Source organism: Lonchura striata, chromosome 16 (genome assembly GCF_046129695.1).
Source record: "Lonchura striata isolate bLonStr1 chromosome 16, bLonStr1.mat, whole genome shotgun sequence".
NCBI lineage: Eukaryota > Metazoa > Chordata > Aves > Passeriformes > Estrildidae > Lonchura > Lonchura striata.
In genome coordinates this window covers 115,653-139,539 of record NC_134618.1, presented here as the reverse complement: position 1 = coordinate 139,539, position 23,887 = coordinate 115,653, and positions in this window count along the sequence as shown.

Below are 23,887 nucleotides of genomic sequence, written 5' to 3'. Positions count from 1 at the left end.
ATGCAGCCCCTCGTGGGAAACTCGTGCTCGTCCTCTGAGTCTCCGACATGCAGAGACCTCGATGGCAACTGCAGAAATGAAGGGCTGCGTTGAGTCGTCGAGTAGCAAGAACATAGCCAGCGCCTTGTGTTTGGGAGTCAGCAGCTGCTGGACTTTTGCGATTGCTTTCACTGTGCACTGAATTCCAGGACGGCATGTGCACGTTAAAACAACGAGCTGGGCAAGAGTAGGAAGGGAGCACGGGCATCAGAGAGCATCTGGCATATTGCCCTGGGAAGAGTACTGTTTTTGGAGTGTGCAGTAAAATCGTGTTTCTGGACAAGGGAGGCATAAGTGCGCTGCGCTCCTAAGCTATCTCTCTGCGAGACACACTGCCAAAGCTTTTCGCTATGATGCAGTCTAGTGCAGACGCACACTACGGCTCTCCGGAGCTGTCCGAAGCGAAGCGCCGGTGGCCGGCGTCTTTCGGCTGAAGCAGCGCTTCGGAGCGTAGGGCTGCCGCTCCGCTGTTGTGTGCGCGAAGCAGCCGCTTCTCCTGCTCCGGGAGCCGGACAGAGCGGTAGCTTGCACGAGGGCGAAGAACGTTGCCGCAGGGAGACGACATTGTGTGCACAGCCTTGCGACTGCTAGAGGACGGTGGCTAAAGCTACCTGCCTTTTCAATGCACTGCTGGCATGCTTTATTGAAGGTGTTCCGAGACAACTTTCCTGGGTTTTGACTTCGTCCTGATGCAGCCCCTCTTGGGAAATTGGTGCTCGTCCCAGAAGGCTCGAGATGCAGAAAACTCGATGGCAGCTGCAGAAATGAAGGACTCTGTTGAAGTGTGGAGAAGCAAGAACATAGCCAGCGCCTTGTGTTTGGGAGTCAGCAGCTGCTGGACTTTTGCGATTGCTTTCACTGTGCACTGAATGCCAGGACGGCATGTGCACGCTGCAACAACCAGCTGGGCAAGAGCAGGGAGGGATCACGGCCATCAGAAAGCAGCTTATATATTGCCCTGGGAAGAGCAGTGTTTTTGGAGTGTGCAGCAAATCCGTGTTTCTGGACAAGGGAGGCATAAGTGCGCTGCGCTCCTAAGCTATCTCCCTGCGAGACACACTGTCAAAGCTTTTCGCTATGATGCAGTCTAGTGCATACCCACACTACGGCTCTCCGGAGCTGTCCGAAGCCAAGCGCCGGTGGCCGGCGTCTTTCGGCTGAAGCAGCGCTTCGGAGCGTAGGGCTGCCGCTCCGCTGTTGTGTGCGCGAAGCAGCCGCTTCTCCTGCTCCGGGAGCCGGACAGAGCGGTAGCCTGCACGAGGGCGAAGAACGAAGCCGAAGAGCACCGGGCTTCTGCGCGCACCCTAAGGACTGCTAGAGGACGGTGGTGGCCGCTCGCCTGCCTCTTCAGTTCCCTTCTAGCATCCTTATGGAAGGTGTTCCAGGACAATTTCCCTGAGTTTTGAATTCCTCCTGATGCAGCCCCTCGTGGGAAACTCGTGCTCGTCCTCTGAGTCTCCGACATGCAGAGACCTCGATGGCAACTGCAGAAATGAAGGGCTGCGTTGAGTTGTCGAGAAGCAAGAACATAGCCAGCGCCTTGTGTTTGGGAGTCAGCAGCTGCTGGACTTTTGCGATTGTTTTCACTGTGCACTGAATTCCAGGACGGCATCTGCACGTTAAAACAACGAGCTGGGCAAGAGTAATCGAAAGATCACGGCCATCAGAAAGCAGCTTATATATTGCCCTGGGAAGAGTACTGTTTTTGGAGTGTGCAGTAAAATCGTGTTTCTGGACAAGGGAGGCATAAGTGCGCTGCGCTCCTAAGCTATCTCCCTGCGAGACACACTGCCAAAGCTTTTCGCTATGATGCAGTCTAGTGCATACCCACACTACGGCTCTCCGGAGCTGTCCGAAGCCAAGCGCCGGTGGCCGGCGTCTTTCGGCTGAAGCAGCGCTTCGGAGCGTAGGGCTGCCGCTCCGCTGTTGTGTGCGCGAAGCAGCCGCTTCTCCTGCTCCGGGAGCCGGACAGAGCGGTAGCTTGCACGAGGGCGAAGAACGAAGCCGAAGAGCACCGGGCTTCTGCGCGCACCCTAAGGACTGCTAGAGGACGGTGGTGGCCGCTCGCCTGCCTCTTCAATTCCCTTCTAGCATCCTTATGGAAGGTGTTCCAGGACAATTTCCCTGAGTTTTGAATTCCTCCTGATGCAGCCCCTCGTGGGAAACTCGTGCTCGTCCTCTGAGTCTCCGACATGCAGAGACCTCGATGGCAACTGCAGAAATGAAGGGCTGCGTTGAGTCGTCGAGTAGCAAGAACATAGCCAGCGCCTTGTGTTTGGGAGTCAGCAGCTGCTGGACTTTTGCGATTGCTTTCACTGTGCACTGAATTCCAGGACGGCATGTGCACGTTAAAACAACGAGCTGGGCAAGAGTAGGAAGGGAGCACGGGCATCAGAGAGCATCTGGCATATTGCCCTGGGAAGAGTACTGTTTTTGGAGTGTGCAGTAAAATCGTGTTTCTGGACAAGGGAGGCATAAGTGCGCTGCGCTCCTAAGCTATCTCTCTGCGAGACACACTGCCAAAGCTTTTCGCTATGATGCAGTCTAGTGCAGACGCACACTACGGCTCTCCGGAGCTGTCCGAAGCGAAGCGCCGGTGGCCGGCGTCTTTCGGCTGAAGCAGCGCTTCGGAGCGTAGGGCTGCCGCTCCGCTGTTGTGTGCGCGAAGCAGCCGCTTCTCCTGCTCCGGGAGCCGGACAGAGCGGTAGCTTGCACGAGGGCGAAGAACGTTGCCGCAGGGAGACGACATTGTGTGCACAGCCTTGCGACTGCTAGAGGACGGTGGCTAAAGCTACCTGCCTTTTCAATGCACTGCTGGCATGCTTTATTGAAGGTGTTCCGAGACAACTTTCCTGGGTTTTGACTTCGTCCTGATGCAGCCCCTCTTGGGAAATTGGTGCTCGTCCCAGAAGGCTCGAGATGCAGAAAACTCGATGGCAGCTGCAGAAATGAAGGACTCTGTTGAAGTGTGGAGAAGCAAGAACATAGCCAGCGCCTTGTGTTTGGGAGTCAGCAGCTGCTGGACTTTTGCGATTGCTTTCACTGTGCACTGAATGCCAGGACGGCATGTGCACGCTGCAACAACCAGCTGGGCAAGAGCAGGGAGGGATCACGGCCATCAGAAAGCAGCTTATATATTGCCCTGGGAAGAGCAGTGTTTTTGGAGTGTGCAGCAAATCCGTGTTTCTGGACAAGGGAGGCATAAGTGCGCTGCGCTCCTAAGCTATCTCCCTGCGAGACACACTGTCAAAGCTTTTCGCTATGATGCAGTCTAGTGCATACCCACACTACGGCTCTCCGGAGCTGTCCGAAGCGAAGCGCCGGTGGCCGGCGTCTTTCGGCTGAAGCAGCGCTTCGGAGCGTAGGGCTGCCGCTCCGCTGTTGTGTGCGCGAAGCAGCCGCTTCTCCTGCTCCGGGAGCCGGACAGAGCGGTAGCTTGCACGAGGGCGAAGAACGAAGCCGAAGAGCACCGGGCTTCTGCGCGCACCCTAAGGACTGCTAGAGGACGGTGGTGGCCGCTCGCCTGCCTCTTCAGTTCCCTTCTAGCATCCTTATGGAAGGTGTTCCAGGACAATTTCCCTGAGTTTTGAATTCCTCCTGATGCAGCCCCTCGTGGGAAACTCGTGCTCGTCCTCTGAGTCTCCGACATGCAGAGACCTCGATGGCAACTGCAGAAATGAAGGGCTGCGTTGAGTTGTCGAGAAGCAAGAACATAGCCAGCGCCTTGTGTTTGGGAGTCAGCAGCTGCTGGACTTTTGCGATTGTTTTCACTGTGCACTGAATTCCAGGACGGCATCTGCACGTTAAAACAACGAGCTGGGCAAGAGTAATCGAAAGATCACGGCCATCAGAAAGCAGCTTATATATTGCCCTGGGAAGAGTACTGTTTTTGGAGTGTGCAGTAAAATCGTGTTTCTGGACAAGGGAGGCATAAGTGCGCTGCGCTCCTAAGCTATCTCCCTGCGAGACACACTGCCAAAGCTTTTCGCTATGATGCAGTCTAGTGCATACCCACACTACGGCTCTCCGGAGCTGTCCGAAGCCAAGCGCCGGTGGCCGGCGTCTTTCGGCTGAAGCAGCGCTTCGGAGCGTAGGGCTGCCGCTCCGCTGTTGTGTGCGCGAAGCAGCCGCTTCTCCTGCTCCGGGAGCCGGACAGAGCGGTAGCTTGCACGAGGGCGAAGAACGAAGCCGAAGAGCACCGGGCTTCTGCGCGCACCCTAAGGACTGCTAGAGGACGGTGGTGGCCGCTCGCCTGCCTCTTCAATTCCCTTCTAGCATCCTTATGGAAGGTGTTCCAGGACAATTTCCCTGAGTTTTGAATTCCTCCTGATGCAGCCCCTCGTGGGAAACTCGTGCTCGTCCTCTGAGTCTCCGACATGCAGAGACCTCGATGGCAACTGCAGAAATGAAGGGCTGCGTTGAGTCGTCGAGTAGCAAGAACATAGCCAGCGCCTTGTGTTTGGGAGTCAGCAGCTGCTGGACTTTTGCGATTGCTTTCACTGTGCACTGAATTCCAGGACGGCATGTGCACGTTAAAACAACGAGCTGGGCAAGAGTAGGAAGGGAGCACGGGCATCAGAGAGCATCTGGCATATTGCCCTGGGAAGAGTACTGTTTTTGGAGTGTGCAGTAAAATCGTGTTTCTGGACAAGGGAGGCATAAGTGCGCTGCGCTCCTAAGCTATCTCTCTGCGAGACACACTGCCAAAGCTTTTCGCTATGATGCAGTCTAGTGCAGACGCACACTACGGCTCTCCGGAGCTGTCCGAAGCGAAGCGCCGGTGGCCGGCGTCTTTCGGCTGAAGCAGCGCTTCGGAGCGTAGGGCTGCCGCTCCGCTGTTGTGTGCGCGAAGCAGCCGCTTCTCCTGCTCCGGGAGCCGGACAGAGCGGTAGCTTGCACGAGGGCGAAGAACGTTGCCGCAGGGAGACGACATTGTGTGCACAGCCTTGCGACTGCTAGAGGACGGTGGCTAAAGCTACCTGCCTTTTCAATGCACTGCTGGCATGCTTTATTGAAGGTGTTCCGAGACAACTTTCCTGGGTTTTGACTTCGTCCTGATGCAGCCCCTCTTGGGAAATTGGTGCTCGTCCCAGAAGGCTCGAGATGCAGAAAACTCGATGGCAGCTGCAGAAATGAAGGACTCTGTTGAAGTGTGGAGAAGCAAGAACATAGCCAGCGCCTTGTGTTTGGGAGTCAGCAGCTGCTGGACTTTTGCGATTGCTTTCACTGTGCACTGAATGCCAGGACGGCATGTGCACGCTGCAACAACCAGCTGGGCAAGAGCAGGGAGGGATCACGGCCATCAGAAAGCAGCTTATATATTGCCCTGGGAAGAGCAGTGTTTTTGGAGTGTGCAGCAAATCCGTGTTTCTGGACAAGGGAGGCATAAGTGCGCTGCGCTCCTAAGCTATCTCCCTGCGAGACACACTGTCAAAGCTTTTCGCTATGATGCAGTCTAGTGCATACCCACACTACGGCTCTCCGGAGCTGTCCGAAGCCAAGCGCCGGTGGCCGGCGTCTTTCGGCTGAAGCAGCGCTTCGGAGCGTAGGGCTGCCGCTCCGCTGTTGTGTGCGCGAAGCAGCCGCTTCTCCTGCTCCGGGAGCCGGACAGAGCGGTAGCTTGCACGAGGGCGAAGAACGAAGCCGAAGAGCACCGGGCTTCTGCGCGCACCCTAAGGACTGCTAGAGGACGGTGGTGGCCGCTCGCCTGCCTCTTCAGTTCCCTTCTAGCATCCTTATGGAAGGTGTTCCAGGACAATTTCCCTGAGTTTTGAATTCCTCCTGATGCAGCCCCTCGTGGGAAACTCGTGCTCGTCCTCTGAGTCTCCGACATGCAGAGACCTCGATGGCAACTGCAGAAATGAAGGGCTGCGTTGAGTTGTCGAGAAGCAAGAACATAGCCAGCGCCTTGTGTTTGGGAGTCAGCAGCTGCTGGACTTTTGCGATTGTTTTCACTGTGCACTGAATTCCAGGACGGCATCTGCACGTTAAAACAACGAGCTGGGCAAGAGTAATCGAAAGATCACGGCCATCAGAAAGCAGCTTATATATTGCCCTGGGAAGAGTACTGTTTTTGGAGTGTGCAGTAAAATCGTGTTTCTGGACAAGGGAGGCATAAGTGCGCTGCGCTCCTAAGCTATCTCCCTGCGAGACACACTGCCAAAGCTTTTCGCTATGATGCAGTCTAGTGCATACCCACACTACGGCTCTCCGGAGCTGTCCGAAGCCAAGCGCCGGTGGCCGGCGTCTTTCGGCTGAAGCAGCACTTCGGAGCGTAGGGCTGCCGCTCCGCTGTTGTGTGCGCGAAGCAGCCGCTTCTCCTGCTCCGGGAGCCGGACAGAGCGGTAGCTTGCACGAGGGCGAAGAACGAAGCCGAAGAGCACCGGGCTTCTGCGCGCACCCTAAGGACTGCTAGAGGACGGTGGTGGCCGCTCGCCTGCCTCTTCAATTCCCTTCTAGCATCCTTATGGAAGGTGTTCCAGGACAATTTCCCTGAGTTTTGAATTCCTCCTGATGCAGCCCCTCGTGGGAAACTCGTGCTCGTCCTCTGAGTCTCCGACATGCAGAGACCTCGATGGCAACTGCAGAAATGAAGGGCTGCGTTGAGTCGTCGAGTAGCAAGAACATAGCCAGCGCCTTGTGTTTGGGAGTCAGCAGCTGCTGGACTTTTGCGATTGCTTTCACTGTGCACTGAATTCCAGGACGGCATGTGCACGTTAAAACAACGAGCTGGGCAAGAGTAGGAAGGGAGCACGGGCATCAGAGAGCATCTGGCATATTGCCCTGGGAAGAGTACTGTTTTTGGAGTGTGCAGTAAAATCGTGTTTCTGGACAAGGGAGGCATAAGTGCGCTGCGCTCCTAAGCTATCTCCTTGCGAGACACACTGCCAAAGCTTTTCGCTATGATGCAGTCTAGTGCAGACGCACACTACGGCTCTCCGGAGCTGTCCGAAGCCAAGCGCCGGTGGCCGGCGTCTTTCGGCTGAAGCAGCGCTTCGGAGCGTAGGGCTGCCGCTCCGCTGTTGTGTGCGCGAAGCAGCCGCTTCTCCTGCTCCGGGAGCCGGACAGAGCGGTAGCTTGCACGAGGGCGAAGAACGTTGCCGCAGGGAGACGACATTGTGTGCACAGCCTTGCGACTGCTAGAGGACGGTGGCTAAAGCTCCCTGGCTTTTCAATGCACTGCTGGCATGCTTTATTGAAGGTGTTCCGAGACAACTTTCCTGGGTTTTGACTTCGTCCTGATGCAGCCCCTCTTGGGAAATTGGTGCTCGTCCCAGAAGGCTCGAGATGCAGAAAACTCGATGGCAGCTGCAGAAATGAAGGACTCTGTTGAAGTGTGGAGAAGCAAGAACATAGCCAGCGCCTTGTGTTTGGGAGTCAGCAGCTGCTGGACTTTTGCGATTGCTTTCACTGTGCACTGAATGCCAGGACGGCATGTGCACGCTGCAACAACCAGCTGGGCAAGAGCAGGGAGGGATCACGGCCATCAGAAAGCAGCTTATATATTGCCCTGGGAAGAGCAGTGTTTTTGGAGTGTGCAGCAATTCCGTGTTTCTGGACAAGGGAGGCATAAGTGCGCTGCGCTCCTAAGCTATCTCCCTGCGAGACACACTGTCAAAGCTTTTCGCTATGATGCAGTCTAGTGCATACCCACACTACGGCTCTCCGGAGCTGTCCGAAGCGAAGCGCCGGTGGCCGGCGTCTTTCGGCTGAAGCAGCGCTTCGGAGCGTAGGGCTGCCGCTCCGCTGTTGTGTGCGCGAAGCAGCCGCTTCTCCTGCTCCGGGAGCCGGACAGAGCGGTAGCTTGCACGAGGGCGAAGAACGAAGCCGAAGAGCACCGGGCTTCTGCGCGCACCCTAAGGACTGCTAGAGGACGGTGGTGGCCGCTCGCCTGCCTCTTCAGTTCCCTTCTAGCATCCTTATGGAAGGTGTTCCAGGACAATTTCCCTGAGTTTTGAATTCCTCCTGATGCAGCCCCTCGTGGGAAACTCGTGCTCGTCCTCTGAGTCTCCGACATGCAGAGACCTCGATGGCAACTGCAGAAATGAAGGGCTGCGTTGAGTCGTCGAGTAGCAAGAACATAGCCAGCGCCTTGTGTTTGGGAGTCAGCAGCTGCTGGACTTTTGCGATTGCTTTCACTGTGCACTGAATTCCAGGACGGCATGTGCACGTTAAAACAACGAGCTGGGCAAGAGTAGGAAGGGAGCACGGGCATCAGAGAGCATCTGGCATATTGCCCTGGGAAGAGTACTGTTTTTGGAGTGTGCAGTAAAATCGTGTTTCTGGACAAGGGAGGCATAAGTGCGCTGCGCTCCTAAGCTATCTCCTTGCGAGACACACTGCCAAAGCTTTTCGCTATGATGCAGTGTAGTTGTAGACGCACACTACGGCTCTCCGGAGCTGTCCGAAGCGAAGCGCCGGTGGCCGGCGTCTTTCGGCTGAAGCAGCGCTTCGGAGCGTAGGGCTGCCGCTCCGCTGTTGTGTGCGCGAAGCAGCCGCTTCTCCTGCTCCGGGAGCCGGACAGAGCGCTAGCTTGCACGAGGGCGAAGAACGTTGCCGCAGGGAGACGACATTGTGTGCACAGCCTTGCGACTGCTAGAGGACGGTGGCTAAAGCTACCTGCCTTTTCAATGCACTGCTGGCATGCTTTATTGAAGGTGTTCCGAGACAACTTTCCTGGGTTTTGACTTCGTCCTGATGCAGCCCCTCTTGGGAAATTGGTGCTCGTCCCAGAAGGCTCGAGATGCAGAAAACTCGATGGCAGCTGCAGAAATGAAGGACTCTGTTGAAGTGTGGAGAAGCAAGAACATAGCCAGCGCCTTGTGTTTGGGAGTCAGCAGCTGCTGGACTTTTGCGATTGCTTTCACTGTGCACTGAATGCCAGGACGGCATGTGCACGCTGCAACAACCAGCTGGGCAAGAGCAGGGAGGGATCACGGCCATCAGAAAGCAGCTTATATATTGCCCTGGGAAGAGCAGTGTTTTTGGAGTGTGCAGCAAATCCGTGTTTCTGGACAAGGGAGGCATAAGTGCGCTGCGCTCCTAAGCTATCTCCCTGCGAGACACACTGTCAAAGCTTTTCGCTATGATGCAGTCTAGTGCATACCCACACTACGGCTCTCCGGAGCTGTCCGAAGCCAAGCGCCGGTGGCCGGCGTCTTTCGGCTGAAGCAGCGCTTCGGAGCGTAGGGCTGCCGCTCCGCTGTTGTGTGCGCGAAGCAGCCGCTTCTCCTGCTCCGGGAGCCGGACAGAGCGGTAGCTTGCACGAGGGCGAAGAACGAAGCCGAAGAGCACCGGGCTTCTGCGCGCACCCTAAGGACTGCTAGAGGACGGTGGTGGCCGCTCGCCTGCCTCTTCAGTTCCCTTCTAGCATCCTTATGGAAGGTGTTCCAGGACAATTTCCCTGAGTTTTGAATTCCTCCTGATGCAGCCCCTCGTGGGAAACTCGTGCTCGTCCTCTGAGTCTCCGACATGCAGAGACCTCGATGGCAACTGCAGAAATGAAGGGCTGCGTTGAGTTGTCGAGAAGCAAGAACATAGCCAGCGCCTTGTGTTTGGGAGTCAGCAGCTGCTGGACTTTTGCGATTGTTTTCACTGTGCACTGAATTCCAGGACGGCATCTGCACGTTAAAACAACGAGCTGGGCAAGAGTAATCGAAATATCACGGCCATCAGAAAGCAGCTTATATATTGCCCTGGGAAGAGTACTGTTTTTGGAGTGTGCAGTAAAATCGTGTTTCTGGACAAGGGAGGCATAAGTGCGCTGCGCTCCTAAGCTATCTCCCTGCGAGACACACTGCCAAAGCTTTTCGCTATGATGCAGTCTAGTGCATACCCACACTACGGCTCTCCGGAGCTGTCCGAAGCCAAGCGCCGGTGGCCGGCGTCTTTCGGCTGAAGCAGCGCTTCGGAGCGTAGGGCTGCCGCTCCGCTGTTGTGTGCGCGAAGCAGCCGCTTCTCCTGCTCCGGGAGCCGGACAGAGCGGTAGCTTGCACGAGGGCGAAGAACGAAGCCGAAGAGCACCGGGCTTCTGCGCGCACCCTAAGGACTGCTAGAGGACGGTGGTGGCCGCTCGCCTGCCTCTTCAATTCCCTTCTAGCATCCTTATGGAAGGTGTTCCAGGACAATTTCCCTGAGTTTTGAATTCCTCCTGATGCAGCCCCTCGTGGGAAACTCGTGCTCGTCCTCTGAGTCTCCGACATGCAGAGACCTCGATGGCAACTGCAGAAATGAAGGGCTGCGTTGAGTCGTCGAGTAGCAAGAACATAGCCAGCGCCTTGTGTTTGGGAGTCAGCAGCTGCTGGACTTTTGCGATTGCTTTCACTGTGCACTGAATTCCAGGACGGCATGTGCACGTTAAAACAACGAGCTGGGCAAGAGTAGGAAGGGAGCACGGGCATCAGAGAGCATCTGGCATATTGCCCTGGGAAGAGTACTGTTTTTGGAGTGTGCAGTAAAATCGTGTTTCTGGACAAGGGAGGCATAAGTGCGCTGCGCTCCTAAGCTATCTCCTTGCGAGACACACTGCCAAAGCTTTTCGCTATGATGCAGTCTAGTGCAGACGCACACTACGGCTCTCCGGAGCTGTCCGAAGCCAAGCGCCGGTGGCCGGCGTCTTTCGGCTGAAGCAGCGCTTCGGAGCGTAGGGCTGCCGCTCCGCTGTTGTGTGCGCGAAGCAGCCGCTTCTCCTGCTCCGGGAGCCGGACAGAGCGGTAGCTTGCACGAGGGCGAAGAACGTTGCCGCAGGGAGACGACATTGTGTGCACAGCCTTGCGACTGCTAGAGGACGGTGGCTAAAGCTCCCTGGCTTTTCAATGCACTGCTGGCATGCTTTATTGAAGGTGTTCCGAGACAACTTTCCTGGGTTTTGACTTCGTCCTGATGCAGCCCCTCTTGGGAAATTGGTGCTCGTCCCAGAAGGCTCGAGATGCAGAAAACTCGATGGCAGCTGCAGAAATGAAGGACTCTGTTGAAGTGTGGAGAAGCAAGAACATAGCCAGCGCCTTGTGTTTGGGAGTCAGCAGCTGCTGGACTTTTGCGATTGCTTTCACTGTGCACTGAATGCCAGGACGGCATGTGCACGCTGCAACAACCAGCTGGGCAAGAGCAGGGAGGGATCACGGCCATCAGAAAGCAGCTTATATATTGCCCTGGGAAGAGCAGTGTTTTTGGAGTGTGCAGCAATTCCGTGTTTCTGGACAAGGGAGGCATAAGTGCGCTGCGCTCCTAAGCTATCTCCCTGCGAGACACACTGTCAAAGCTTTTCGCTATGATGCAGTCTAGTGCATACCCACACTACGGCTCTCCGGAGCTGTCCGAAGCGAAGCGCCGGTGGCCGGCGTCTTTCGGCTGAAGCAGCGCTTCGGAGCGTAGGGCTGCCGCTCCGCTGTTGTGTGCGCGAAGCAGCCGCTTCTCCTGCTCCGGGAGCCGGACAGAGCGGTAGCTTGCACGAGGGCGAAGAACGAAGCCGAAGAGCACCGGGCTTCTGCGCGCACCCTAAGGACTGCTAGAGGACGGTGGTGGCCGCTCGCCTGCCTCTTCAGTTCCCTTCTAGCATCCTTATGGAAGGTGTTCCAGGACAATTTCCCTGAGTTTTGAATTCCTCCTGATGCAGCCCCTCGTGGGAAACTCGTGCTCGTCCTCTGAGTCTCCGACATGCAGAGACCTCGATGGCAACTGCAGAAATGAAGGGCTGCGTTGAGTTGTCGAGAAGCAAGAACATAGCCAGCGCCTTGTGTTTGGGAGTCAGCAGCTGCTGGACTTTTGCGATTGTTTTCACTGTGCACTGAATTCCAGGACGGCATCTGCACGTTAAAACAACGAGCTGGGCAAGAGTAATCGAAAGATCACGGCCATCAGAAAGCAGCTTATATATTGCCCTGGGAAGAGTACTGTTTTTGGAGTGTGCAGTAAAATCGTGTTTCTGGACAAGGGAGGCATAAGTGCGCTGCGCTCCTAAGCTATCTCCCTGCGAGACACACTGCCAAAGCTTTTCGCTATGATGCAGTCTAGTGCATACCCACACTACGGCTCTCCGGAGCTGTCCGAAGCCAAGCGCCGGTGGCCGGCGTCTTTCGGCTGAAGCAGCGCTTCGGAGCGTAGGGCTGCCGCTCCGCTGTTGTGTGCGCGAAGCAGCCGCTTCTCCTGCTCCGGGAGCCGGACAGAGCGGTAGCTTGCACGAGGGCGAAGAACGAAGCCGAAGAGCACCGGGCTTCTGCGCGCACCCTAAGGACTGCTAGAGGACGGTGGTGGCCGCTCGCCTGCCTCTTCAATTCCCTTCTAGCATCCTTATGGAAGGTGTTCCAGGACAATTTCCCTGAGTTTTGAATTCCTCCTGATGCAGCCCCTCGTGGGAAACTCGTGCTCGTCCTCTGAGTCTCCGACATGCAGAGACCTCGATGGCAACTGCAGAAATGAAGGGCTGCGTTGAGTCGTCGAGTAGCAAGAACATAGCCAGCGCCTTGTGTTTGGGAGTCAGCAGCTGCTGGACTTTTGCGATTGCTTTCACTGTGCACTGAATTCCAGGACGGCATGTGCACGTTAAAACAACGAGCTGGGCAAGAGTAGGAAGGGAGCACGGGCATCAGAGAGCATCTGGCATATTGCCCTGGGAAGAGTACTGTTTTTGGAGTGTGCAGTAAAATCGTGTTTCTGGACAAGGGAGGCATAAGTGCGCTGCGCTCCTAAGCTATCTCTCTGCGAGACACACTGCCAAAGCTTTTCGCTATGATGCAGTCTAGTGCAGACGCACACTACGGCTCTCCGGAGCTGTCCGAAGCGAAGCGCCGGTGGCCGGCGTCTTTTGGCTGAAGCAGCGCTTCGGAGCGTAGGGCTGCCGCTCCGCTGTTGTGTGCGCGAAGCAGCCGCTTCTCCTGCTCCGGGAGCCGGACAGAGCGCTAGCTTGCACGAGGGCGAAGAACGTTGCCGCAGGGAGACGACATTGTGTGCACAGCCTTGCGACTGCTAGAGGACGGTGGCTAAAGCTACCTGCCTTTTCAATGCACTGCTGGCATGCTTTATTGAAGGTGTTCCGAGACAACTTTCCTGGGTTTTGACTTCGTCCTGATGCAGCCCCTCTTGGGAAATTGGTGCTCGTCCCAGAAGGCTCGAGATGCAGAAAACTCGATGGCAGCTGCAGAAATGAAGGACTCTGTTGAAGTGTGGAGAAGCAAGAACATAGCCAGCGCCTTGTGTTTGGGAGTCAGCAGCTGCTGGACTTTTGCGATTGCTTTCACTGTGCACTGAATGCCAGGACGGCATGTGCACGCTGCAACAACCAGCTGGGCAAGAGCAGGGAGGGATCACGGCCATCAGAAAGCAGCTTATATATTGCCCTGGGAAGAGCAGTGTTTTTGGAGTGTGCAGCAAATCCGTGTTTCTGGACAAGGGAGGCATAAGTGCGCTGCGCTCCTAAGCTATCTCCCTGCGAGACACACTGTCAAAGCTTTTCGCTATGATGCAGTCTAGTGCATACCCACACTACGGCTCTCCGGAGCTGTCCGAAGCCAAGCGCCGGTGGCCGGCGTCTTTCGGCTGAAGCAGCGCTTCGGAGCGTAGGGCTGCCGCTCCGCTGTTGTGTGCGCGAAGCAGCCGCTTCTCCTGCTCCGGGAGCCGGACAGAGCGGTAGCTTGCACGAGGGCGAAGAACGAAGCCGAAGAGCACCGGGCTTCTGCGCGCACCCTAAGGACTGCTAGAGGACGGTGGTGGCCGCTCGCCTGCCTCTTCAGTTCCCTTCTAGCATCCTTATGGAAGGTGTTCCAGGACAATTTCCCTGAGTTTTGAATTCCTCCTGATGCAGCCCCTCGTGGGAAACTCGTGCTCGTCCTCTGAGTCTCCGACATGCAGAGACCTCGATGGCAACTGCAGAAATGAAGGGCTGCGTTGAGTTGTCGAGAAGCAAGAACATAGCCAGCGCCTTGTGTTTGGGAGTCAGCAGCTGCTGGACTTTTGCGATTGTTTTCACTGTGCACTGAATTCCAGGACGGCATCTGCACGTTAAAACAACGAGCTGGGCAAGAGTAATCGAAAGATCACGGCCATCAGAAAGCAGCTTATATATTGCCCTGGGAAGAGTACTGTTTTTGGAGTGTGCAGTAAAATCGTGTTTCTGGACAAGGGAGGCATAAGTGCGCTGCGCTCCTAAGCTATCTCCCTGCGAGACACACTGCCAAAGCTTTTCGCTATGATGCAGTCTAGTGCATACCCACACTACGGCTCTCCGGAGCTGTCCGAAGCCAAGCGCCGGTGGCCGGCGTCTTTCGGCTGAAGCAGCGCTTCGGAGCGTAGGGCTGCCGCTCCGCTGTTGTGTGCGCGAAGCAGCCGCTTCTCCTGCTCCGGGAGCCGGACAGAGCGGTAGCTTGCACGAGGGCGAAGAACGAAGCCGAAGAGCACCGGGCTTCTGCGCGCACCCTAAGGACTGCTAGAGGACGGTGGTGGCCGCTCGCCTGCCTCTTCAATTCCCTTCTAGCATCCTTATGGAAGGTGTTCCAGGACAATTTCCCTGAGTTTTGAATTCCTCCTGATGCAGCCCCTCGTGGGAAACTCGTGCTCGTCCTCTGAGTCTCCGACATGCAGAGACCTCGATGGCAACTGCAGAAATGAAGGGCTGCGTTGAGTCGTCGAGTAGCAAGAACATAGCCAGCGCCTTGTGTTTGGGAGTCAGCAGCTGCTGGACTTTTGCGATTGCTTTCACTGTGCACTGAATTCCAGGACGGCATGTGCACGTTAAAACAACGAGCTGGGCAAGAGTAGGAAGGGAGCACGGGCATCAGAGAGCATCTGGCATATTGCCCTGGGAAGAGTACTGTTTTTGGAGTGTGCAGTAAAATCGTGTTTCTGGACAAGGGAGGCATAAGTGCGCTGCGCTCCTAAGCTATCTCTCTGCGAGACACACTGCCAAAGCTTTTCGCTATGATGCAGTCTAGTGCAGACGCACACTACGGCTCTCCGGAGCTGTCCGAAGCGAAGCGCCGGTGGCCGGCGTCTTTCGGCTGAAGCAGCGCTTCGGAGCGTAGGGCTGCCGCTCCGCTGTTGTGTGCGCGAAGCAGCCGCTTCTCCTGCTCCGGGAGCCGGACAGAGCGGTAGCTTGCACGAGGGCGAAGAACGTTGCCGCAGGGAGACGACATTGTGTGCACAGCCTTGCGACTGCTAGAGGACGGTGGCTAAAGCTACCTGCCTTTTCAATGCACTGCTGGCATGCTTTATTGAAGGTGTTCCGAGACAACTTTCCTGGGTTTTGACTTCGTCCTGATGCAGCCCCTCTTGGGAAATTGGTGCTCGTCCCAGAAGGCTCGAGATGCAGAAAACTCGATGGCAGCTGCAGAAATGAAGGACTCTGTTGAAGTGTGGAGAAGCAAGAACATAGCCAGCGCCTTGTGTTTGGGAGTCAGCAGCTGCTGGACTTTTGCGATTGCTTTCACTGTGCACTGAATGCCAGGACGGCATGTGCACGCTGCAACAACCAGCTGGGCAAGAGCAGGGAGGGATCACGGCCATCAGAAAGCAGCTTATATATTGCCCTGGGAAGAGCAGTGTTTTTGGAGTGTGCAGCAAATCCGTGTTTCTGGACAAGGGAGGCATAAGTGCGCTGCGCTCCTAAGCTATCTCCCTGCGAGACACACTGTCAAAGCTTTTCGCTATGATGCAGTCTAGTGCATACCCACACTACGGCTCTCCGGAGCTGTCCGAAGCGAAGCGCCGGTGGCCGGCGTCTTTCGGCTGAAGCAGCGCTTCGGAGCGTAGGGCTGCCGCTCCGCTGTTGTGTGCGCGAAGCAGCCGCTTCTCCTGCTCCGGGAGCCGGACAGAGCGGTAGCTTGCACGAGGGCGAAGAACGAAGCCGAAGAGCACCGGGCTTCTGCGCGCACCCTAAGGACTGCTAGAGGACGGTGGTGGCCGCTCGCCTGCCTCTTCAGTTCCCTTCTAGCATCCTTATGGAAGGTGTTCCAGGACAATTTCCCTGAGTTTTGAATTCCTCCTGATGCAGCCCCTCGTGGGAAACTCGTGCTCGTCCTCTGAGTCTCCGACATGCAGAGACCTCGATGGCAACTGCAGAAATGAAGGGCTGCGTTGAGTTGTCGAGAAGCAAGAACATAGCCAGCGCCTTGTGTTTGGGAGTCAGCAGCTGCTGGACTTTTGCGATTGTTTTCACTGTGCACTGAATTCCAGGACGGCATCTGCACGTTAAAACAACGAGCTGGGCAAGAGTAATCGAAATATCACGGCCATCAGAAAGCAGCTTATATATTGCCCTGGGAAGAGTACTGTTTTTGGAGTGTGCAGTAAAATCGTGTTTCTGGACAAGGGAGGCATAAGTGCGCTGCGCTCCTAAGCTATCTCCCTGCGAGACACACTGCCAAAGCTTTTCGCTATGATGCAGTCTAGTGCATACCCACACTACGGCTCTCCGGAGCTGTCCGAAGCCAAGCGCCGGTGGCCGGCGTCTTTCGGCTGAAGCAGCGCTTCGGAGCGTAGGGCTGCCGCTCCGCTGTTGTGTGCGCGAAGCAGCCGCTTCTCCTGCTCCGGGAGCCGGACAGAGCGGTAGCTTGCACGAGGGCGAAGAACGAAGCCGCAGAGCACCGGGCTTCTGCGCGCACCCTAAGGACTGCTAGAGGACGGTGGTGGCCGCTCGCCTGCCTCTTCAATTCCCTTCTAGCATCCTTATGGAAGGTGTTCCAGGACAATTTCCCTGAGTTTTGAATTCCTCCTGATGCAGCCCCTCGTGGGAAACTCGTGCTCGTCCTCTGAGTCTCCGACATGCAGAGACCTCGATGGCAACTGCAGAAATGAAGGGCTGCGTTGAGTCGTCGAGTAGCAAGAACATAGCCAGCGCCTTGTGTTTGGGAGTCAGCAGCTGCTGGACTTTTGCGATTGCTTTCACTGTGCACTGAATTCCAGGACGGCATGTGCACGTTAAAACAACGAGCTGGGCAAGAGTAGGAAGGGAGCACGGGCATCAGAGAGCATCTGGCATATTGCCCTGGGAAGAGTACTGTTTTTGGAGTGTGCAGTAAAATCGTGTTTCTGGACAAGGGAGGCATAAGTGCGCTGCGCTCCTAAGCTATCTCTCTGCGAGACACACTGCCAAAGCTTTTCGCTATGATGCAGTCTAGTGCAGACGCACACTACGGCTCTCCGGAGCTGTCCGAAGCGAAGCGCCGGTGGCCGGCGTCTTTCGGCTGAAGCAGCGCTTCGGAGCGTAGGGCTGCCGCTCCGCTGTTGTGTGCGCGAAGCAGCCGCTTCTCCTGCTCCGGGAGCCGGACAGAGCGGTAGCTTGCACGAGGGCGAAGAACGTTGCCGCAGGGAGACGACATTGTGTGCACAGCCTTGCGACTGCTAGAGGACGGTGGCTAAAGCTACCTGCCTTTTCAATGCACTGCTGGCATGCTTTATTGAAGGTGTTCCGAGACAACTTTCCTGGGTTTTGACTTCGTCCTGATGCAGCCCCTCTTGGGAAATTGGTGCTCGTCCCAGAAGGCTCGAGATGCAGAAAACTCGATGGCAGCTGCAGAAATGAAGGACTCTGTTGAAGTGTGGAGAAGCAAGAACATAGCCAGCGCCTTGTGTTTGGGAGTCAGCAGCTGCTGGACTTTTGCGATTGCTTTCACTGTGCACTGAATGCCAGGACGGCATGTGCACGCTGCAACAACCAGCTGGGCAAGAGCAGGGAGGGATCACGGCCATCAGAAAGCAGCTTATATATTGCCCTGGGAAGAGCAGTGTTTTTGGAGTGTGCAGCAAATCCGTGTTTCTGGACAAGGGAGGCATAAGTGCGCTGCGCTCCTAAGCTATCTCCCTGCGAGACACACTGTCAAAGCTTTTCGCTATGATGCAGTCTAGTGCATACCCACACTACGGCTCTCCGGAGCTGTCCGAAGCGAAGCGCCGGTGGCCGGCGTCTTTCGGCTGAAGCAGCGCTTCGGAGCGTAGGGCTGCCGCTCCGCTGTTGTGTGCGCGAAGCAGCCGCTTCTCCTGCTCCGGGAGCCGGACAGAGCGGTAGCTTGCACGAGGGCGAAGAACGAAGCCGAAGAGCACCGGGCTTCTGCGCGCACCCTAAGGACTGCTAGAGGACGGTGGTGGCCGCTCGCCTGCCTCTTCAGTTCCCTTCTAGCATCCTTATGGAAGGTGTTCCAGGACAATTTCCCTGAGTTTTGAATTCCTCCTGATGCAGCCCCTCGTGGGAAACTCGTGCTCGTCCTCTGAGTCTCCGACATGCAGAGACCTCGATGGCAACTGCAGAAATGAAGGGCTGCGTTGAGTTGTCGAGAAGCAAGAACATAGCCAGCGCCTTGTGTTTGGGAGTCAGCAGCTGCTGGACTTTTGCGATTGTTTTCACTGTGCACTGAATTCCAGGACGGCATCTGCACGTTAAAACAACGAGCTGGGCAAGAGTAATCGAAAGATCACGGCCATCAGAAAGCAGCTTATATATTGCCCTGGGAAGAGTACTGTTTTTGGAGTGTGCAGTAAAATCGTGTTTCTGGACAAGGGAGGCATAAGTGCGCTGCGCTCCTAAGCTATCTCCCTGCGAGACACACTGCCAAAGCTTTTCGCTATGATGCAGTCTAGTGCATACCCACACTACGGCTCTCCGGAGCTGTCCGAAGCCAAGCGCCGGTGGCCGGCGTCTTTCGGCTGAAGCAGCGCTTCGGAGCGTAGGGCTGCCGCTCCGCTGTTGTGTGCGCGAAGCAGCCGCTTCTCCTGCTCCGGGAGCCGGACAGAGCGGTAGCTTGCACGAGGGCGAAGAACGAAGCCGAAGAGCACCGGGCTTCTGCGCGCACCCTAAGGACTGCTAGAGGACGGTGGTGGCCGCTCGCCTGCCTCTTCAATTCCCTTCTAGCATCCTTATGGAAGGTGTTCCAGGACAATTTCCCTGAGTTTTGAATTCCTCCTGATGCAGCCCCTCGTGGGAAACTCGTGCTCGTCCTCTGAGTCTCCGACATGCAGAGACCTCGATGGCAACTGCAGAAATGAAGGGCTGCGTTGAGTCGTCGAGTAGCAAGAACATAGCCAGCGCCTTGTGTTTGGGAGTCAGCAGCTGCTGGACTTTTGCGATTGCTTTCACTGTGCACTGAATTCCAGGACGGCATGTGCACGTTAAAACAACGAGCTGGGCAAGAGTAGGAAGGGAGCACGGGCATCAGAGAGCATCTGGCATATTGCCCTGGGAAGAGTACTGTTTTTGGAGTGTGCAGTAAAATCGTGTTTCTGGACAAGGGAGGCATAAGTGCGCTGCGCTCCTAAGCTATCTCTCTGCGAGACACACTGCCAAAGCTTTTCGCTATGATGCAGTCTAGTGCAGACGCACACTACGGCTCTCCGGAGCTGTCCGAAGCCAAGCGCCGGTGGCCGGCGTCTTTCGGCTGAAGCAGCGCTTCGGAGCGTAGGGCTGCCGCTCCGCTGTTGTGTGCGCGAAGCAGCCGCTTCTCCTGCTCCGGGAGCCGGACAGAGCGGTAGCTTGCACGAGGGCGAAGAACGTTGCCGCAGGGAGACGACATTGTGTGCACAGCCTTGCGACTGCTAGAGGACGGTGGCTAAAGCTACCTGCCTTTTCAATGCACTGCTGGCATGCTTTATTGAAGGTGTTCCGAGACAACTTTCCTGGGTTTTGACTTCGTCCTGATGCAGCCCCTCTTGGGAAATTGGTGCTCGTCCCAGAAGGCTCGAGATGCAGAAAACTCGATGGCAGCTGCAGAAATGAAGGACTCTGTTGAAGTGTGGAGAAGCAAGAACATAGCCAGCGCCTTGTGTTTGGGAGTCAGCAGCTGCTGGACTTTTGCGATTGCTTTCACTGTGCACTGAATGCCAGGACGGCATGTGCACGCTGCAACAACCAGCTGGGCAAGAGCAGGGAGGGATCACGGCCATCAGAAAGCAGCTTATATATTGCCCTGGGAAGAGCAGTGTTTTTGGAGTGTGCAGCAAATCCGTGTTTCTGGACAAGGGAGGCATAAGTGCGCTGCGCTCCTAAGCTATCTCCCTGCGAGACACACTGTCAAAGCTTTTCGCTATGATGCAGTCTAGTGCATACCCACACTACGGCTCTCCGGAGCTGTCCGAAGCGAAGCGCCGGTGGCCGGCGTCTTTCGGCTGAAGCAGCGCTTCGGAGCGTAGGGCTGCCGCTCCGCTGTTGTGTGCGCGAAGCAGCCGCTTCTCCTGCTCCGGGAGCCGGACAGAGCGGTAGCTTGCACGAGGGCGAAGAACGAAGCCGAAGAGCACCGGGCTTCTGCGCGCACCCTAAGGACTGCTAGAGGACGGTGGTGGCCGCTCGCCTGCCTCTTCAGTTCCCTTCTAGCATCCTTATGGAAGGTGTTCCAGGACAATTTCCCTGAGTTTTGAATTCCTCCTGATGCAGCCCCTCGTGGGAAACTCGTGCTCGTCCTCTGAGTCTCCGACATGCAGAGACCTCGATGGCAACTGCAGAAATGAAGGGCTGCGTTGAGTCGTCGAGTAGCAAGAACATAGCCAGCGCCTTGTGTTTGGGAGTCAGCAGCTGCTGGACTTTTGCGATTGCTTTCACTGTGCACTGAATTCCAGGACGGCATGTGCACGTTAAAACAACGAGCTGGGCAAGAGTAGGAAGGGAGCACGGGCATCAGAGAGCATCTGGCATATTGCCCTGGGAAGAGTACTGTTTTTGGAGTGTGCAGTAAAATCGTGTTTCTGGACAAGGGAGGCATAAGTGCGCTGCGCTCCTAAGCTATCTCCTTGCGAGACACACTGCCAAAGCTTTTCGCTATGATGCAGTCTAGTGCAGACGCACACTACGGCTCTCCGGAGCTGTCCGAAGCCAAGCGCCGGTGGCCGGCGTCTTTCGGCTGAAGCAGCGCTTCGGAGCGTAGGGCTGCCGCTCCGCTGTTGTGTGCGCGAAGCAGCCGCTTCTCCTGCTCCGGGAGCCGGACAGAGCGGTAGCTTGCACGAGGGCGAAGAACGAAGCCGCAGAGCACCGGGCTTCTGCGCGCACCCTAAGGACTGCTAGAGGACGGTGGTGGCCGCTCGCCTGCCTCTTCAATTCCCTTCTAGCATCCTTATGGAAGGTGTTCCAGGACAATTTCCCTGAGTTTTGAATTCCTCCTGATGCAGCCCCTCGTGGGAAACTCGTGCTCGTCCTCTGAGTCTCCGACATGCAGAGACCTCGATGGCAACTGCAGAAATGAAGGGCTGCGTTGAGTCGTCGAGTAGCAAGAACATAGCCAGCGCCTTGTGTTTGGGAGTCAGCAGCTGCTGGACTTTTGCGATTGCTTTCACTGTGCACTGAATTCCAGGACGGCATGTGCACGTTAAAACAACGAGCTGGGCAAGAGTAGGAAGGGAGCACGGGCATCAGAGAGCATCTGGCATATTGCCCTGGGAAGAGTACTGTTTTTGGAGTGTGCAGTAAAATCGTGTTTCTGGACAAGGGAGGCATAAGTGCGCTGCGCTCCTAAGCTATCTCCTTGCGAGACACACTGCCAAAGCTTTTCGCTATGATGCAGTGTAGTTGTAGACGCACACTACGGCTCTCCGGAGCTGTCCGAAGCGAAGCGCCGGTGGCCGGCGTCTTTCGGCTGAAGCAGCGCTTCGGAGCGTAGGGCTGCCGCTCCGCTGTTGTGTGCGCGAAGCAGCCGCTTCTCCTGCTCCGGGAGCCGGACAGAGCGGTAGCTTGCACGAGGGCGAAGAACGTTGCCGCAGGGAGATGACATTGTGTGCACAGCCTTGCGACTGCTAGAGGACGGTGGCTAAAGCTACCTGCCTTTTCAATGCACTGCTGGCATGCTTTATTGAAGGTGTTCCGAGACAACTTTCCTGGGTTTTGACTTCGTCCTGATGCAGCCCCTCTTGGGAAATTGGTGCTCGTCCCAGAAGGCTCGAGATGCAGAAAACTCGATGGCAGCTGCAGAAATGAAGGACTCTGTTGAAGTGTGGAGAAGCAAGAACATAGCCAGCGCCTTGTGTTTGGGAGTCAGCAGCTGCTGGACTTTTGCGATTGCTTTCACTGTGCACTGAATGCCAGGACGGCATGTGCACGCTGCAACAACCAGCTGGGCAAGAGCAGGGAGGGATCACGGCCATCAGAAAGCAGCTTATATATTGCCCTGGGAAGAGCAGTGTTTTTGGAGTGTGCAGCAAATCCGTGTTTCTGGACAAGGGAGGCATAAGTGCGCTGCGCTCCTAAGCTATCTCCCTGCGAGACACACTGTCAAAGCTTTTCGCTATGATGCAGTCTAGTGCAGACGCACACTACGGCTCTCCGGAGCTGTCCGAAGCCAAGCGCCGGTGGCCGGCGTCTTTCGGCTGAAGCAGCGCTTCGGAGCGTAGGGCTGCCGCTCCGCTGTTGTGTGCGCGAAGCAGCCGCTTCTCCTGCTCCGGGAGCCGGACAGAGCGGTAGCTTGCACGAGGGCGAAGAACGAAGCCGAAGAGCACCGGGCTTCTGCGCGCACCCTAAGGACTGCTAGAGGACGGTGGTGGCCGCTCGCCTGCCTCTTCAGTTCCCTTCTAGCATCCTTATGGAAGGTGTTCCAGGACAATTTCCCTGAGTTTTGAATTCCTCCTGATGCAGCCCCTCGTGGGAAACTCGTGCTCGTCCTCTGAGTCTCCGACATGCAGAGACCTCGATGGCAACTGCAGAAATGAAGGGCTGCGTTGAGTTGTCGAGAAGCAAGAACATAGCCAGCGCCTTGTGTTTGGGAGTCAGCAGCTGCTGGACTTTTGCGATTGTTTTCACTGTGCACTGAATTCCAGGACGGCATCTGCACGTTAAAACAACGAGCTGGGCAAGAGTAATCGAAAGATCACGGCCATCAGAAAGCAGCTTATATATTGCCCTGGGAAGAGTACTGTTTTTGGAGTGTGCAGTAAAATCGTGTTTCTGGACAAGGGAGGCATAAGTGCGCTGCGCTCCTAAGCTATCTCCCTGCGAGACACACTGCCAAAGCTTTTCGCTATGATGCAGTCTAGTGCATACCCACACTACGGCTCTCCGGAGCTGTCCGAAGCCAAGCGCCGGTGGCCGGCGTCTTTCGGCTGAAGCAGCGCTTCGGAGCGTAGGGCTGCCGCTCCGCTGTTGTGTGCGCGAAGCAGCCGCTTCTCCTGCTCCGGGAGCCGGACAGAGCGGTAGCTTGCACGAGGGCGAAGAACGAAGCCGAAGAGCACCGGGCTTCTGCGCGCACCCTAAGGACTGCTAGAGGACGGTGGTGGCCGCTCGCCTGCCTCTTCAATTCCCTTCTAGCATCCTTATGGAAGGTGTTCCAGGACAATTTCCCTGAGTTTTGAATTCCTCCTGATGCAGCCCCTCGTGGGAAACTCGTGCTCGTCCTCTGAGTCTCCGACATGCAGAGACCTCGATGGCAACTGCAGAAATGAAGGGCTGCGTTGAGTCGTCGAGTAGCAAGAACATAGCCAGCGCCTTGTGTTTGGGAGTCAGCAGCTGCTGGACTTTTGCGATTGCTTTCACTGTGCACTGAATTCCAGGACGGCATGTGCACATTAAAACAACGAGCTGGGCAAGAGTAGGAAGGGAGCACGGGCATCAGAGAGCATCTGGCATATTGCCCTGGGAAGAGTACTGTTTTTGGAGTGTGCAGTAAAATCGTGTTTCTGGACAAGGGAGGCATAAGTGCGCTGCGCTCCTAAGCTATCTCTCTGCGAGACACACTGCCAAAGCTTTTCGCTATGATGCAGTCTAGTGCAGACGCACACTACGGCTCTCCGGAGCTGTCCGAAGCCAAGCGCCGGTGGCCGGCGTCTTTCGGCTGAAGCAGCGCTTCGGAGCGTAGGGCTGCCGCTCCGCTGTTGTGTGCGCGAAGCAGCCGCTTCTCCTGCTCCGGGAGCCGGACAGAGCGGTAGCTTGCACGAGGGCGAAGAACGTTGCCGC